Source organism: Micromys minutus, assembly GCF_963924665.1.
Source record: "Micromys minutus genome assembly, chromosome: 5".
NCBI lineage: Eukaryota > Metazoa > Chordata > Mammalia > Rodentia > Muridae > Micromys > Micromys minutus.
Window position 1 is genome coordinate 52,028,836 of NC_137974.1, and position 7,062 is coordinate 52,035,897.

General features: G+C 38.9%; 1 pseudogene across 1 annotated transcript; it reads right to left on the reverse strand.

Moving 5' to 3' along the window:
- Positions 1 to 637: 637 nt before the first annotated feature.
- Positions 638 to 6,144, reverse strand: LOC308421134 (large ribosomal subunit protein uL16-like; annotated as a pseudogene). Its single transcript has 2 exons — positions 5,916 to 6,144; positions 638 to 837 (listed from the first exon to the last, which is right to left on the reverse strand). The product of its transcript is annotated as a large ribosomal subunit protein uL16-like (transcript).
- Positions 6,145 to 7,062: the final 918 nt, after the last annotated feature.

The following is a 7,062-nucleotide window of genomic DNA, read 5'->3' on the forward strand; positions in this document are numbered from 1 at the left end:
AATTTATCAACCAGATTTATAACAGTAAATATTCAATCCCAAACATGTCCACACAAAGAGCTTCAAACTTAATTGATATAAATACAAACTGCATACCTAGATGGGGCAAAGGTACTTACATTATTCTAATGCCTTTCTAAGATATTCATAGCTATTTGGACTCTTTCAGGCCACATCGTTCTGATTCATTTTCTTCCTACATTTCTCTCCATCCCCGTATCATCTCTCTCTCACAGACTCCATCTCTTCTCTTTATAAAACGTTCAGCTCCTCCTTTTTCCATTGCCTAATCACAGGCTGTAGCATTATCTGATTAATTATCTGATATCACCTGCATACAGGCACCCCCCCTTTCTTTTCAGACTTGATGTGAGATTTATTGTTGAATATGATTTGGTAGGGTATAGGAGAGCACTGTGGAAGCCCTGAAGAATGCAGGGCTCTCCCCTTGTCCAGAGGACCACGATTGGGGATATATTTGATACCACAGCCATCAGGAATGAGCCGCTTCTCAGCAACCATGTCTTCAAACTCATCTGCATTAAAATTGGTGAAACCCCACTTCTTTGAGATATGAATCTTCTGGTGGCCAGGGAACTTGAACTTGGCTCTCCACAAAACTTTAATCATGTGTTCCTTATTCTGCAGCTTGGTATGGATAGACATGACAACCAGGACAATGTGAACTCTGGCCACTGTGCCCTGGAGCTTCCCAAAAGCACCACACATACCTATCTGGAGCCTGTAAGCCCCAGCACAAGGCAACATCTTGTTGATACGGATGACATAGAAAGGGTGGAGCCTCACCCGGATATGAAAACCATCTTTGCCACAACTCTTTTTTTTTAATCATGCTTTATAGTTTTTATTAACTATCAAATTGAGACAAAATATGTGTATTGATATCTGTCTTTTGTTTATGAATTTTGAGTTCTTGTACATCTTGCTTCCTAAAAAATAGTTTCTGATATCTGGCTTTTTGCTTTCATATTTATGTATAGTAAAAAAGTTACTGCAGGTTCTTTTCTACTTTAACTTTTATCATTTTTTCATTTTGTTTTTCAATTTTATTCTTTTCAGCTTGAATATAATTTTACTATCATTGTACATAATATTTTTAATTAAAATATATAGAATAAGGTGTCATAGTTCAGAAAAATATATTTACACATGGAAATCATTTGGAGTTATTAATAAGTTAAAAACTGATAGGTTGGGATACTTGATCATCTATTGTATCTAACGTCATAACATTTAAATACTTATACTTATAATTTCAGATAAAAAATTACATAGATACCAAAGAAAAAAATAATTAAAACTAAGCAAATTTGCTGTCTGAATTTCATGTAAAATAGAGCAATATTTCAATAATTTTATATTGATGTGTTAAAATTATGAGTTAACAATAATTTTTTTCTTAATATTAATACTTTAATAACTTTTCTGGTTTAGGAAAACCTTATCAAAAAGTATTAAATTTATGTTAATAGATATCAAGGAATAGTTGTTTCTGTTTCCTGCCATTATTGCTTTTTTGGGTTGAGTTGTGGCTGTGTTTTTTTCTTCTTTTAGTTTTCTTGTTTAGGAGTTTTCTTGTTCTTACTAGGCTGTATTTTCCCTCATTGTATTGGGTTTTTCACCTATAATTCGTTGTAGTGCTGGGTTTGTGGTCAGATATTGTGTGAATTTTGATTTGTCTTGAAATACTGGCACTTGTGCTCTCTTAAGGAGTGCATGATGTCTGTCCAGACTCTTCTAGCTTTCATAGTCTCTGTTGAGAAATCGGCTGTGAGTCTGATTGGTCTGCCTTTATATGTTACCTGACCTTTTTCCCTTACTGCTTTTAGTATTCTTTCTTTATTTTGGGCGCTTGATATTTTTACTATTATGTGTCGGGAGGTATTTCTTTTCTGGTCCAACCTATTTGGAGTTCTGAAGGCTTCTTTTATGCTCGTGGTCAACTCATTCTTGAGGGTAGGGAAGTTTTCTTCTATGATTTTGTTGAAGATATTTACTGTGCCCCTTAGTTGATACTCTTCTCCCTCTTCTATTCCTATTATCCTTAGGTTCGGTCTTCTCATTGTGTCTTGGATTTCCTGGACATTTTGGGTTAGGAGCTTTTTGTTTTCTGCATCTTCTCTGGCTGTTTTGTCTATGTTTGCAATGTTGTCTTCTGCCCCCGAGATTCTCTCTTCGATCTCTTGTAATCTATTGGAAATGCTTCCTTCTGTGACTCCTGATTTCTTTTTTTGGTGTTCTGACTCTAGGGTCATCTCTTTTAGTGTTTTCTTTATTGTGTCAATCTCTGTTTTAATTTCCCTCTTCCATTCCTTTATTTCTTTGGTTCTGTTTTCCTCTAGTTCTTTGAGTTTTTTGAGTGTTTTTCTTGTTTCTTCTTTAAAAGCTTCTGAATCTTTTTGCTTTTCCTCCCTTTCTTGTTTAAGTAACTCTATCAGCGTCTTGAGGCATGATTTCAGGTCTGTATCTTCTTTTTCTTGAGTGTTTGGAGTTCCGATGTTTGCTGTTATGGGGAGCTGGGCTCTGGTGTTGCTAGATTGTCTTGGTTCCCTTGGGATATACTTTTTCTCTTTCCTCTTGCCATTTTGTTGTCAGTGATATGTTCCTACCTTTCCCTTGTATCTGGTCTGTGTCCCTGGTTCTCCACTGGTTGAGGTGTCAGATGGGTCGTGCCCTGTTTTATGCCTCAGAGTTGTCGGGTGTGAGCAGAAGTTCCAACGTTCTGTTTCTGTTTGCTGGATCAGGCACGGCAGGACAGGGCAAGGCAGGGGGTGCACTTTCCTTGTGTACTCCACAGAGATCTTTCTGCTCCCCTGCAGCCCAGGTCTCCCACCCACCAGTTGCTAAGCCTCTATGAGCAGCCCATCTGGGTGGCAGTTAGGCCAGGCTCTGCTCTCGCCACAACTCTTTTTTTTTTTTTTTTTTTTTTTGATGACTTCTTCTATTTCTTTAGGTGTTATAGGGTTATTTAGATGGTTTACTTGGTCCTGGTTAAACTTTGGGACCTTGTATCTCTCTAGGAATTCATCCATTTCCTCCAGATTTTCCAATTTTGTGGAGTATAAGTTTTTGTAGTAGGATCTGATGATTTCTTGAATTTCCTTAGTTTCAGTTGGTATGTCACCACTTTCCTTTCTGATTTTGTTAATTTGGATACTCTCTCTTTGCCCTTTAGTTAGTCTGGCTAGGGGTTTATCAATCTTGTTGATTTTCTCAAAGAACCAACTCTTTGTTTTGTTGATTTTTTCAATGGTTCTTTTTGTTTCTATTTGGTCTATTTCTGCCCTAATTTTGATTATTTCTTGCGGTCTATTCTTTTTGGGTATATCTGCTTCCTTTTGTTCTAGGGCTTTTAGGTGTGCTGTCAGGTTGCTGATGTGAGCTCTCTCCAGTTTCTTTTTGGAAGCACTTAGGGGTATGAGTTTTCCTCTCAATACTGCTTTCATTGCATCCCATAGGTTTGGGTATGTTGTGTTTTCGTTTTCGTTGAATTCTAGAAAGTTTTTAATTTCTTTCTTTATTTCTTCTTTGACCCTGCTATCCTTTAACAGAGTGTTGTTTAGTTTCCATGTGTATGTGGGCTTTTTGTTGTCTTTGTTGTTGTTAAAGACCAGCCGTAGACCATGGTGATCTGAGAGGATGCATGGGAGTATTTCAATCTTCTTATATCGATGAAGGCTTGTTCTGTGTCCAATTATGTGGTCAATTTTTGAGAAGGTGCCATGGGGTGGTGAGAAGAAGTTGTATTCTTTTACTTTAGGATAGTATGTTCTGTATATATCTATTAATTCTAGTTGGTTCAAAGTCTCTGCTAGTTTTGCAGTGTCCTTGTTCAGTTTCTGTTTCCCTGATCTGTCCATTGGTGAGAGTGGGGTGTTAAAGTCTCCCACTATTATTGTGTGGGGTGAAATGTATTTTTTGAGCTTTAGTAGAGTTTCTTTTATGAATGTGGGTGATTTTTTATTTGGAGAATATATGTTAAGGATTGAGAGTACCTCCTGACAGATTTCTTCGGTAATGAGTAAAAAGTGTCCTTCTTTATCTTTTTTGATAACTTTTGGTTGGAAATTTACTTTATTCGATATTAGAATAGCCACTCCAGCTTGCTTCTTGGAGCTGTTTGCTTGGAAGTTTTTTCCCACCTTTTTACTCTGAGATAGTGTCTGTCTCTGTCTCTGAGATGAGTTTCCTGTATGCAGCAAAAGGCTGGATTTTGTTTATGTATCCAGTCTGATAGTCTATGTCTCTTTATTGGGGAGTTGAGACCATTTATGTTAATAGATATCAAGGAATAATTGTTTCTGTTTCCTGCCATTTTTGCTTTTTTGGGTTGAGTTGTGTCTGTGTTTTTTTCTTCTTTTAGTTTTCTTGTTTAGGAGTTTTCTTGTTCTTACTAGGCTGTATTTTCCCTCATTGTATTGGGTTTTCCACCTATAATTCATTGTAGTGCTGGGTTTGTGGTCAGATATTGTGTGAATTTTGATTTGTCTTGAAATATCTTTGTCTCTCCATCGATGGTGATAGATAGTTTTGCTGGGTATAGCAGCTTGGGCTGGCACTTGTGCTCTCTTAAGGAGTGCATGATGTCTGTCCAGGCTCTTCTAGCTTTCATAGTCTCTGTTGAGAAATCGGCTGTGAGTCTGATTGGTCTGCCTTTATATGTTACCTGACCTTTTTCCCTTACTGCTTTTAGTATTCTTTCTTTACTTTGGGCGCTTGATGTTTTTACTATTATGTGTTGGGAGGTATTTCTTTTCTGGTCCAACCTATTTGGAGTTCTGAAGGCTTCTTTTATGCCTGTGGTCATCACATTCTTGAGGGTATGGAAGTTTTCTTCTATGATTTTGTTGAAGATATTTACTGTGCCTCTTAGTTGATACTCTTCTCCCTCTTCTATTCCTATTATCCTTAGGTTCGGTCTTCTCATTGTGTCTTGTATTTCCTGGACATTTTGGGTTAGGAGCTTTTTGTTTTTTGCATCTTCTCTGGCTGTTTTGTCTATGTTTGCAATGTTGTCTTCTGCCCCCGAGATTCTCTCTTCGATCTCTTGTAATCTGTTGGAAATGCTTGCTTCTGTGACTCCTGATTTCTTTTTTTGTTGTTCTGACTCTAGGGTTATCTCTTTTAGCGTTTTCTTTATAGTGTCAATTTCTGTTTTAATTTCCCTCTTCCATTCCTTTATTTCTTTGGTTCTGTTTTCCTCTAGTTCTTTGAGTTCTTTGAGTGTTTTTCTTGTTTCTTCTTTAAAAGCTTCTGAATCTTTTTTGCTTTTCCTCCCTTTCTTGTTTAAGTAACTCTATCAGCGTCTTGAGGCATGATTTCAGGTCTGTGTCTTCTTTTTCTGGAGTGTTTGCAGTTCTGATGTTTGCTGTTATGGGGGAGCTGGGCTCTGGTGTTGCTAGATTGTCTTGGTTCCCTTGGGATATACTCTTTCTCTTTCCTCTTGCCATTTTGTTGTCAGTGATATGTTCTTACCTTTCCCTTGTATCTGGTCTGTGTCCCTGGTTCTCCACTGATTGAGGTGTCAGATGGGTCGTGCCCTGTTTTATGCCTCAGAGTTGTCGGGTGTGAGCAGAAGTTCCAACGTTCTGTTTCTGTTTGCTGGATCAGGCACGGCAGGGCAGGGCAAGGCAGGGGGTGCACTTTCCTTGTGTACTCCACAGAGATCTTTCTGCTCCCCTGCAGCCCAGGTCTCCCACCCACCAGTTGCTAAGCCTCTATGAGCCGCCGATCTGGGTGGCAGGTAGGCCAGGCTCCGCTCTGCATCCGGAAGTCGCCTCCTGGTGGAAACAGAAGTTCTAATTTTCTGTTCCCAATCGCAGTTGCTCAGCCTCTATGAGCCGCCGTTCCACCTGGCAGGTAGGCCAGGCTCTGCTCTCGCCACAACTCTTTACCACGTATTTGTTGGAGCAAATATGGGCATCCTCCAGTGCTTCAGAAGAAAGTTGTTCATATTCATCTGACACCATGTGGCCACAAAGTGGGATTTTATCCACTTTTGCTTTCTTCAGTCCCAAGTCAAAAGATGCGAATCTTAGCATCAGGGACACCTCGGCAGAAACGAGACTTTGGTTATGGCTTGTTCTTACAATACCAGTAACACTAGGCAGGGCGGTGGCCCATGACGATAATAGGATTGCCAGTGGTGAGCTGGAGGAAAAGACCAGGCACCCCTTTTGAGGGGGCAGAAAATACAGACAGCAATCCACAACACACAAAGATGACATTTCAATTCTTAACATCTATGTTCCTAACACAAGTGTAACTACATTTGTAAAAGGAACACTATTAAAGCTTAAACACCTTAATAGTAAGAGAGATCAATACTTCATTCTCACCAGTGGACAGGTCATCTCACCAAAATCAAACAGAAACATAATGTAGCCCACAGGTGTTATGAATCACAGGAACCTAACCAATATATACAAAATATTTTACCCAAATAAAAAGAATATACCTTCTCAGCACCTCATGGGACATTTTCTAAAACTGACAACATACTCAGTCACAAAGCAACTCTCAAGAGGTACAATAAAATTGATATAATCCCCTGTATTCTATCATACTACCATGCATTAAAGCTGGATTTCAAAAACAGAAACAACAGAAAGCCTACCATTTCATGGAAGCTGAAAAACTTTCTACTTAATGATCACTTACTTGGTCAGGGGAGAAATAAAGAAAGAAACAAAAGGCTTTCTAGAATTTAATGAAAATGAAAGCAGAACATACCCAAACTTATGGGACACAATGAAAGCAGTGCTAAGAGAAAAGTTTATAGCACTAATGCCAGCTCACACCAATCATAATGGTGAGATGAAAATCTCAGGTGACAGCAGACACTGGAGAGGATGTGGAGAAAGTGAAACACTCCTCTATTGTGGGTGGGATTGCTACCAGGGGTACAATCACTGTGGAAATCAGTCTGGTGGTTGCTAAGAAAACTGGACATAGTAGTACCTGAGGACCCAGCTATAGCACTCCTTAGCATATACCCAAAAGATGCTCCAACAGCCTGATAGATAGCTGTCTCCTGAGAGG